The 7,648-nt window shown below is 39.8% G+C and overlaps 1 long non-coding RNA gene across 1 annotated transcript in view; it reads right to left on the minus strand.

Moving 5' to 3' along the window:
* Positions 1 to 236: 236 nt before the first annotated feature.
* LOC109282582 (uncharacterized) overlaps positions 237 to 7,648 on the minus strand; it is a 16,615-nt gene continuing 9,203 nt past the window's right edge. The window contains exon 2 of the long non-coding RNA XR_002089603.1: positions 237 to 1,292. This is a non-coding gene — a long non-coding RNA (uncharacterized LOC109282582). The remainder of the gene's footprint in view (positions 1,293 to 7,648) is intronic.

The following is a 7,648-nucleotide window of genomic DNA, read 5'->3' on the forward strand; positions in this document are numbered from 1 at the left end:
TGCCAGTGTATAATAATCTGTTGGCCTTTTTATTTTAGAAAAGTTCATATTTAATTCTTTATCCGGTTTTAAAAATGTAACAATGTGAAGACGTATCAGGAAATAGAAAGCTAAATTAAGTGCAAGAGCCTGCCAACTTTGACAGTATCCTCTGAAAGCTAACACCCTACAATATACAGTACAGTACTTTATCCCTTCTGTTCTATATATTGTGTAAAAACAACAGAACTGAGAACTGGTGCTCACTTGACTTTATTAGCACTTTTATTTATTTATTTTGCTTCCAGTATTTTTTGCTCTTGATGTATCTCCTAAGACTGTGAGCAGGATACATAGTTCTTCACATTCCAAGTACTGAGGCCTATCTATCAAAAGCTGACTGGAGTGGGTGGTGAAATACAGTAGGAGGTGGCTAGCTACACAGTTGTACTATTAAATTACTGTCTGTCCAAGGAGAGTAATCTCTTGTTTCAGCAGCAGGTACTACTCCCAGAGACTGTAAAAACCTCAAGCACTCTGAAATAGGCTGTCATATGGAGTGCCATAAATTACATCCGTCAAATATTCCATCATTCATTCACACTGGAGTCTTATAGTGGGATGAATAGTCTGCTTGAGGGTAAAAAAACAACAACCAACTTTTCAGTTGATTCCTTTTCAGTTCTCCTTCCTAGCCAGTTCACAGGAAATGCTGTGAGGAATTTCAGTTAATCCTACAATACAGTTTTATCTTAGCATATCTACAAGTTTCAGGGGCTACAAGTTGCTTTCAAAAAGGAGCAGATATATTTTCTAATTCCAGCAGCATTACCATCAGTATTTGTATTAGTAACTTTGAAAAGTTTAGCATCCGTGACTTGCTTTTCATCTTCAGGAAAACATAATGTTTGACAGTAAGATAAAATCCTAAATAAACTATGAAAGTTGCCAGCACAGATCAAAAATCTCTTAGATAGACTATAGGAAAAGTTGTCCAGAAGATGTAAATGTCACTAATACAATATAACAAATGCAAAATGATATATGAAAGTCACTAATTCTCTATGAAAAAAACAAGTCTTCAAATTATGTGAAAGTTGCTGATCAGGTATGTTAGTCCTGCTTTTCCTGTTACTTTCTATCCTATCTTATTAGCAAATTCCACTGCAAGCTAATCTGTGATAAAAGTCTTATTACATTATCAGTTTCCATGAAGCATCAAAAAAGTGTGCTTCTGCCTGTAGTGAGTGAAGTGTGACCTCCTTAGTAGAGTTTGTAGCAGTGGTAGTTTTTTTCTTCTTCTCCTTTCCCTCCTGTAAAAGAAGAAATAGATCCCATCAGTCATAATCTATGCTATCTTTGCTTCAGTGAGGATACAGGCCACACTTCTCGTTGTACAATGACAAATTCATACAAGGAGCCCTGGAGGCCCAAAGAGCCACATTAACTTCAGGGGACCCCCAGTGGTCATAAAAGCATTACTGCATGGGACAGATTGCAGTACTGGTGTTTAAGACCTGTTTCTATTCTCCATTACCAATCAAAACCAGCTAGGGGTGAACACTGAGAAAGGAGTTGCAGAAAAGATGTGCTAGAATGCTAAAGAAGAAGGCCTAAGGTTTCACAGGTCCTTTAATTTGTAGTGTATTTTAACTCATTGAAGATGCTTTTTTCACATTTTTCTTTTAGAAAAAGATATTGAAAAGTATTGGCTTAATGGTACTGGATTCTGAAGCCCTATCTTTCTCCACAAAATGGGTTCAAGCACTCAGATCAGGTGCAGCTATCCCAATACGCAGCCTGATAGTAGATAACTGATAGCTTAGCAGAGGATGAGCATTAGCAGATATCCAAAATGCATGAGCCAGAACTCATTGGCATGGATCATAAATAAGTCTACGAGAAGGTAGCTCTACCTCCATTTTTATGCAATCCTTAGTCTTTTTGTTGAGATGGCAAGAGAGTGTTTTATATAGTACATGAAAGTTTTAGACTGAGAGACAAAATAATGCAGCAATTGACATTATATGCTACAGATTCATTTGCTGGTATTTATTTAAATATAAGAACACATCAGGGAAAAAAAAGAAAACATAGACTTTTGCTCAGCAACAGCCTACAATTTGTTATGATCCCCCACATCAGGCCCTTCCCTCCCTCCCCTCCCCTCCCATTTATTGCTCACTTGTAATACATTTTGTATATTTAATAACAATTTGGATTTACTCCTAAAAGATGAAGTTATTATAACATTGTGAATAAAAAAAGAACTTTGAAGCTAATAATCAAAAGATTAGAGAAAGGATATCTTTTAATTAATTTCAAACCCTGGATTGAGTATTAAATAGAAACATGAAAGAAAGATTTCCAATTGGAAGGACTGGTAACTGAAGTCTCCTCTCTCTTGAGGATTACCATTTAATTTTAAACATTGATTTGAAATAAATGATAGTACAATCCTCAAGGAAAGATGTGTTTCAGTTGTAAACATAAGAGTAATGTATAATAAATGAAATATATAACGTTCTCCTTGAGGAGTTTTTTATTTTATCATACAATCATGCTATGGGAATTATTTATACCCTTTAACTTGACTCAGAAAAAGGCTATCAAGTAGATTTCTGAAATCAGTTCTTCCTTTATTTATATGTCTGCATTTACATTTTTAAAAATTGTTCTATGGCATTATAATCAGAGTTCTGCATCAGCCAGTTTTTCCAATGTCAGCGTTTATGAGGGCTTGTAATAGATAGGGTGTGTTTGCTCTGTGTACTCATCTAAATGTCCAGATGCTTATTCCAGCCCTAACCAAACCTTGAAACTTATGGCAGCTCTCATATATCAGTCCATTCCAAAACCCCAGCCTTCTCATCCACCCTGCATAATCCAACCTTTCTTTCCCATTCTTGCCTATATAGCCACCTCTCTGCCCTCCATTTCATTAATCCTCCCCATCTTCTGCTTTGTGCCTCAGCAGTAGGAGGATATACAGTAGCTTTTCTGCACCCTGCCTAGAGTTGAGTGAATAGAGCACAATTACTTACGAACAGTCTTTTGTTTATTTGTTTGTTTTAAGAGAATCTGTTTTTCCTGTCTTCTCACTCCTTTTGTGCTTGCTTTCCACAAATATTTTATCAAACAAGCTTACTGACAAGAATGGTAGGGGAAAAGTACATTTTAAATGAATATTCATGGAAAGCACATTTCAAATTTGAATTTGCTCTGAAAACCTGATCACAAGGGTATTTTGCTGCTGTGTCAGTCTCTGCTAGGGATTACCACTGTGAAAACACAACTTGCCCCTTCACTCCCACTCCATGAGCATCAACTGCTAAAAAAACTGTTATATAACTGTTTCTTGGCATGTGCCCAGGGTATACCCAAAGCCGCTTTCAAGCTCTCAGTCTCCGGCATGCTTAATAGAGTGGCTGCATCGCAGCGTTTGGCACTTCATGCGTGCAAAGCAAGAATGAGCAGTCAGAGTCATGCTCTCCTGGCATTCTCTCTAGCCCAGTCCAATGCAACGTAGGCCTGCCCTTAAAATTGTGCTAATCCATTTATGGGGCTTTTAAAACCCAGGTAGACAAGGCCTTGACTGGGATGATATAGTTGCAGATGGTCCTGCTTTGAGCAAGGGGTTGGCCTAGATGACCTCCTGAGGTCCCTTCCATTTCTAGTTTTTCTATGATTCTATATATTTGGCAAATCCAGTCAAGGGTCTGTCTATTGCTTCTGCAAGTCCCTCCCTGGCTGACAGTTTCTAGTTCTGATCATGAAGAGAAAAGTAGTAGCTGGGGCACAGACCCTAAAGGACCTTGAAACTTAGGTCCTTTAATTGGGTCAGATGGTGAGCCACTGCATACTCTGGAATATGAAAGAAGTGTATTCACACTCATTGCTACATCTTTGAACAGCTGATCTCTCCATTTCGATCAGCTGATATCCAGGAGTCAAAAAAAAACTGTGGAAAAAAACCAGAGCAGTGCACACACGGGCAGCACCCCCTTGCAGCACGGAGAACAACTGAAGGTGCAGTAAGTGGAATTGCAGACGTGTTTGCAGTGCCACACACCACACAACCGTACTCATCTGGATGTCACCTTAAAGTCCTAGTAGGCATGTCTACATGAGATGTTTACCAGGGGGTTGTCTAATTAGCTCTGCAGTACATGTCTTGGCATCTACCTATGCAGCCCTATTAGGCTGCAGGAAACTAATAAACTCCACAGCAGGTTATTACTTGTGAATACAACTACTATCCTGCTGCACAGCTGTTTATTCCATAGCGGTGCACATGTAGACACTGGCCCAGCTGGCTGGGGCACAAAGGTGCTTCAGTGCCTACCAACTGGCCACACTTGGAGAACCCTCGTGCCCCAGCCAGCCCCTCCCCAGCATGTTGAGCTGGGTCAGAGCAGCCCCAGGCTGGCAGGCTGACCCTTGGGACTCCCTGCTAGCCAAGGGCTGCTCCGACCTGTCTCAACATGCTGTGATATGGGGCACACATAAAAGTCGCATCCAGGAGCAATAAACTCAGGCGCGTTTATTGTGTTGCATTAATATGCACATGTAGATGCATCCAGTATGTTGTCATCTAGTCCTAGATCTTGGCCCTCTCATGTCCTCTACTTCTATTTTTCTGTTTTTCTTCTCTGTTTCAAATGCCATCTCAAAACCTCTCATTTCTTCCTCCTCTGATTGCTGTGTGTTGTTAAGATTCCTTATCTTTCCTCTTTGCCTTGATGTCAAATATTTAGGGTTTACAGGAGAGCACTAATTGTTGACTTTTTACTCTTTTTTTTGTTTTGCTAACATCTGTTATATATTCACATATACTACTAGTAAGTCCCTTTGTTGCTCTTTTGGAACATTTTGGATCAGAGGTGTTATCTGATTAAATGTAATGTAATGAAATGTAACATCAGGTGCATAAATAAGCAGATTATTCCTAATTAATGACATTATTGGCAAAATAATTCTAATTGTGACACCTTCTCTAGGGGTTGGTTATTTCTTACCATGCAAATTCTACTGTGCACGTCTAAAATCAGATTTAAAAAATAATAAAGGTAAGTGCTAAAGAGGACTGCCAGCAATTAACCTGAAAGTCCATGTCCTTTAGCCCATCCAAAATGTTTTAGATAGTGAACAACATTCCTCATGTAAAATCTATAATTAGAAACAATTGAGCACAGCAACAAATATGTGGCTCTGTAATCTACTTTTAAACACTGATGAAGCTGGGACACAAGGATAATAGAGAACAGGACATACCAAAGTAAATATAAGCATGAGCTGAAAAATTGCTCCCATTGTTTCAGGGTTATACTCAGGACAGGCAATCCAAAAACATTGTACTTTTGTGAATGAATAACACAAGAAAACCATGGTATAGGATCATAGATTCATGGGGACCTCAAGGGTCATCTAAATCTGCCCCCTGCACATATGCAGGATTTGCCGTTCTTAAACTATTCCAGACAGATGGTTTGCTTCATCTTCAAAACTTCTGGTGAAAGAGATTCTACAACTTTCTTAGGCATAAGATTTGAATTTATGACCTCTGGTTTACATGATAAATTTTAATCCCTGAGATATGTGAAAGCTAAAATTCACATATCTTAGTTAAACTCCAATGCAAAGTGTCTCTGTGTGTGCTGCCTACATTTGAGCCTAACAGCTCGCTCTCACGTATTGAGCTATCAGCACTTAGAGATGCCAAAAAGGTAACAACTTCTTCGGAAAAGATGTGCATTGTATTAGCAACCTTAGATTAGTATTTGCATCTGAGGAAGAAGAGGTAAACTTTGAATAATCAGATAGCTGGGTGTCAAATTATGTGTGTGATCACATGAATGAGACGGACAACGTTTATGGATGAGAATTCAGTGGCAGAACATCTAGATCTTTCATATTCTGAACTTGTTTCCTGAAACAACAGTAAGTCAGGAGAAACAACAGTCTTCTTGATAGCAATATTGTAACCAGTGTCCTCTTCTCCAGCATGTTGCTATGACTGCTTTAAAAAAAATACCCAGTTGACAGTGGATAGTGTCTTGTAGATGCTTCAAACATTGGACTTTTCAGGTTCCAGCTGTTGATGAGCAACATTAACATTCAGTGGATATAGTAGAGCATTACTTTACTAGAGGTGGATCACTCCACATACATTCCATTTCTTATACTCATCCTCAAAGCACCTGCTATTTGCCATTGTCAGAGATACATGGCTAGACAGACCTTTCGATTGATAAGTATGGCAGTTCTTATCTTCTTACACCTATCAGACATCAAAGGTACATAAATTCAAAGTACACCCTACTAGAGCTGTGCACAGTTTCAAAATAGGTTTTCATTCCAGTTCGAAACAAGAGGATTTTACAAGTTTCTGTAAAATGAAATGTTCCAAAATATTGTTTTGGATCATTTGAAATATTTCATTTCAGTAGAATCAAAGCATTTTTGTTTTCATTCTGACTCTTCAATGTTTTTCAAATTCTGTTTATGACATTAAATAAGATAAATGAAACATTTCAAAATAAGAACTCCAACTGCTCAGTTCTGAACAAGGGAAGGTTTCCCCATTATCAAAACAGGGTGAGGCAGGGATTTTCAAAATGAAATTCTGTCAAAATTGACATGTTCCTACAGAGAGTTTCAGCTTCAATAAAAAGCATTTTCTGACCAAAAACATTCTTTCAGGAAACCTTTGACAAGTTTGGGTACACAGTAATTATCCACCCATTTGACAAGTATCGGTGACCTCACTCCTGTAGGACCAGTATCAATCATCATAATTTATATTAGGTTCAAAATATTCTCTGAGGTAGGAAAGGATTGTTATACCATTCTGCTGAAATACAAACTAATGCTTGGATTCAGAAAGGGATGTATTTCATGCTGAATGCCATTTAAAATTCACAAATGTTGTGTCCTTGCACCTACAGCCCCTGAGAGTTAGTGCACTAATAACTCATTCTGATAAGTTAGCCACGAACTAGGGTTAAGCTGTAGGCCTGTGTGAAGTGGCTACCATTTGCTTCAGATTTGGATTTGGCCAATTCAGGGGACAGTGATTTGATTTGGTGATTCAAATCACTGTCCCAAATCAATTTGGCCAAATCTGATTCAGATATTTGGCTGCTCCGAATCACACAGGCCCATTCCCACCCATCCCAGACTCACTGGCTGCTGCCTGGTGGGGGGCAATCCCCGCTGTCCCCCACTGCCCTGCACTACATGGGGGGGCTCTGCATGAGCCCCCTGAAGTGCTGAGGCCTCTGCAGGAGCCAGTAAGGGTGGGGGAGGTTGGAGGGTTTAAAGGGCCAGAGCTGGAGCAGGTGGGGCAGCCATGGGGGGGCTGAGGGAGCAGAGTGCGGTCAGGGGGTGCTCAGGGGGGCTGCAGGAGCAGGCAGGGGATGGGGCCTGGCAGGGGTCCCCCCATGGTCCTCCCCCACCCCCTACTTACCAGCTGGGAATCTGGCTCCAGCTCCCTGCTGCAGCCAGCAAGGACTGCTCGAATTGTTGAAGCTTTCCGAATCTTTTCCAAATTGATTCGGAGAGCTTCGAATTGATTTGGACCTTTTTATTTGTCCCCTGATTTGATTCAGATTTGGAGATTTGGCCACCGAATTTGGCTGAATCTCCTCCAAATCAAATCCACACCCAA

This window comes from Alligator mississippiensis, chromosome 1, assembly GCF_030867095.1.
Source record: "Alligator mississippiensis isolate rAllMis1 chromosome 1, rAllMis1, whole genome shotgun sequence".
Lineage (NCBI taxonomy): Eukaryota > Metazoa > Chordata > Crocodylia > Alligatoridae > Alligator > Alligator mississippiensis.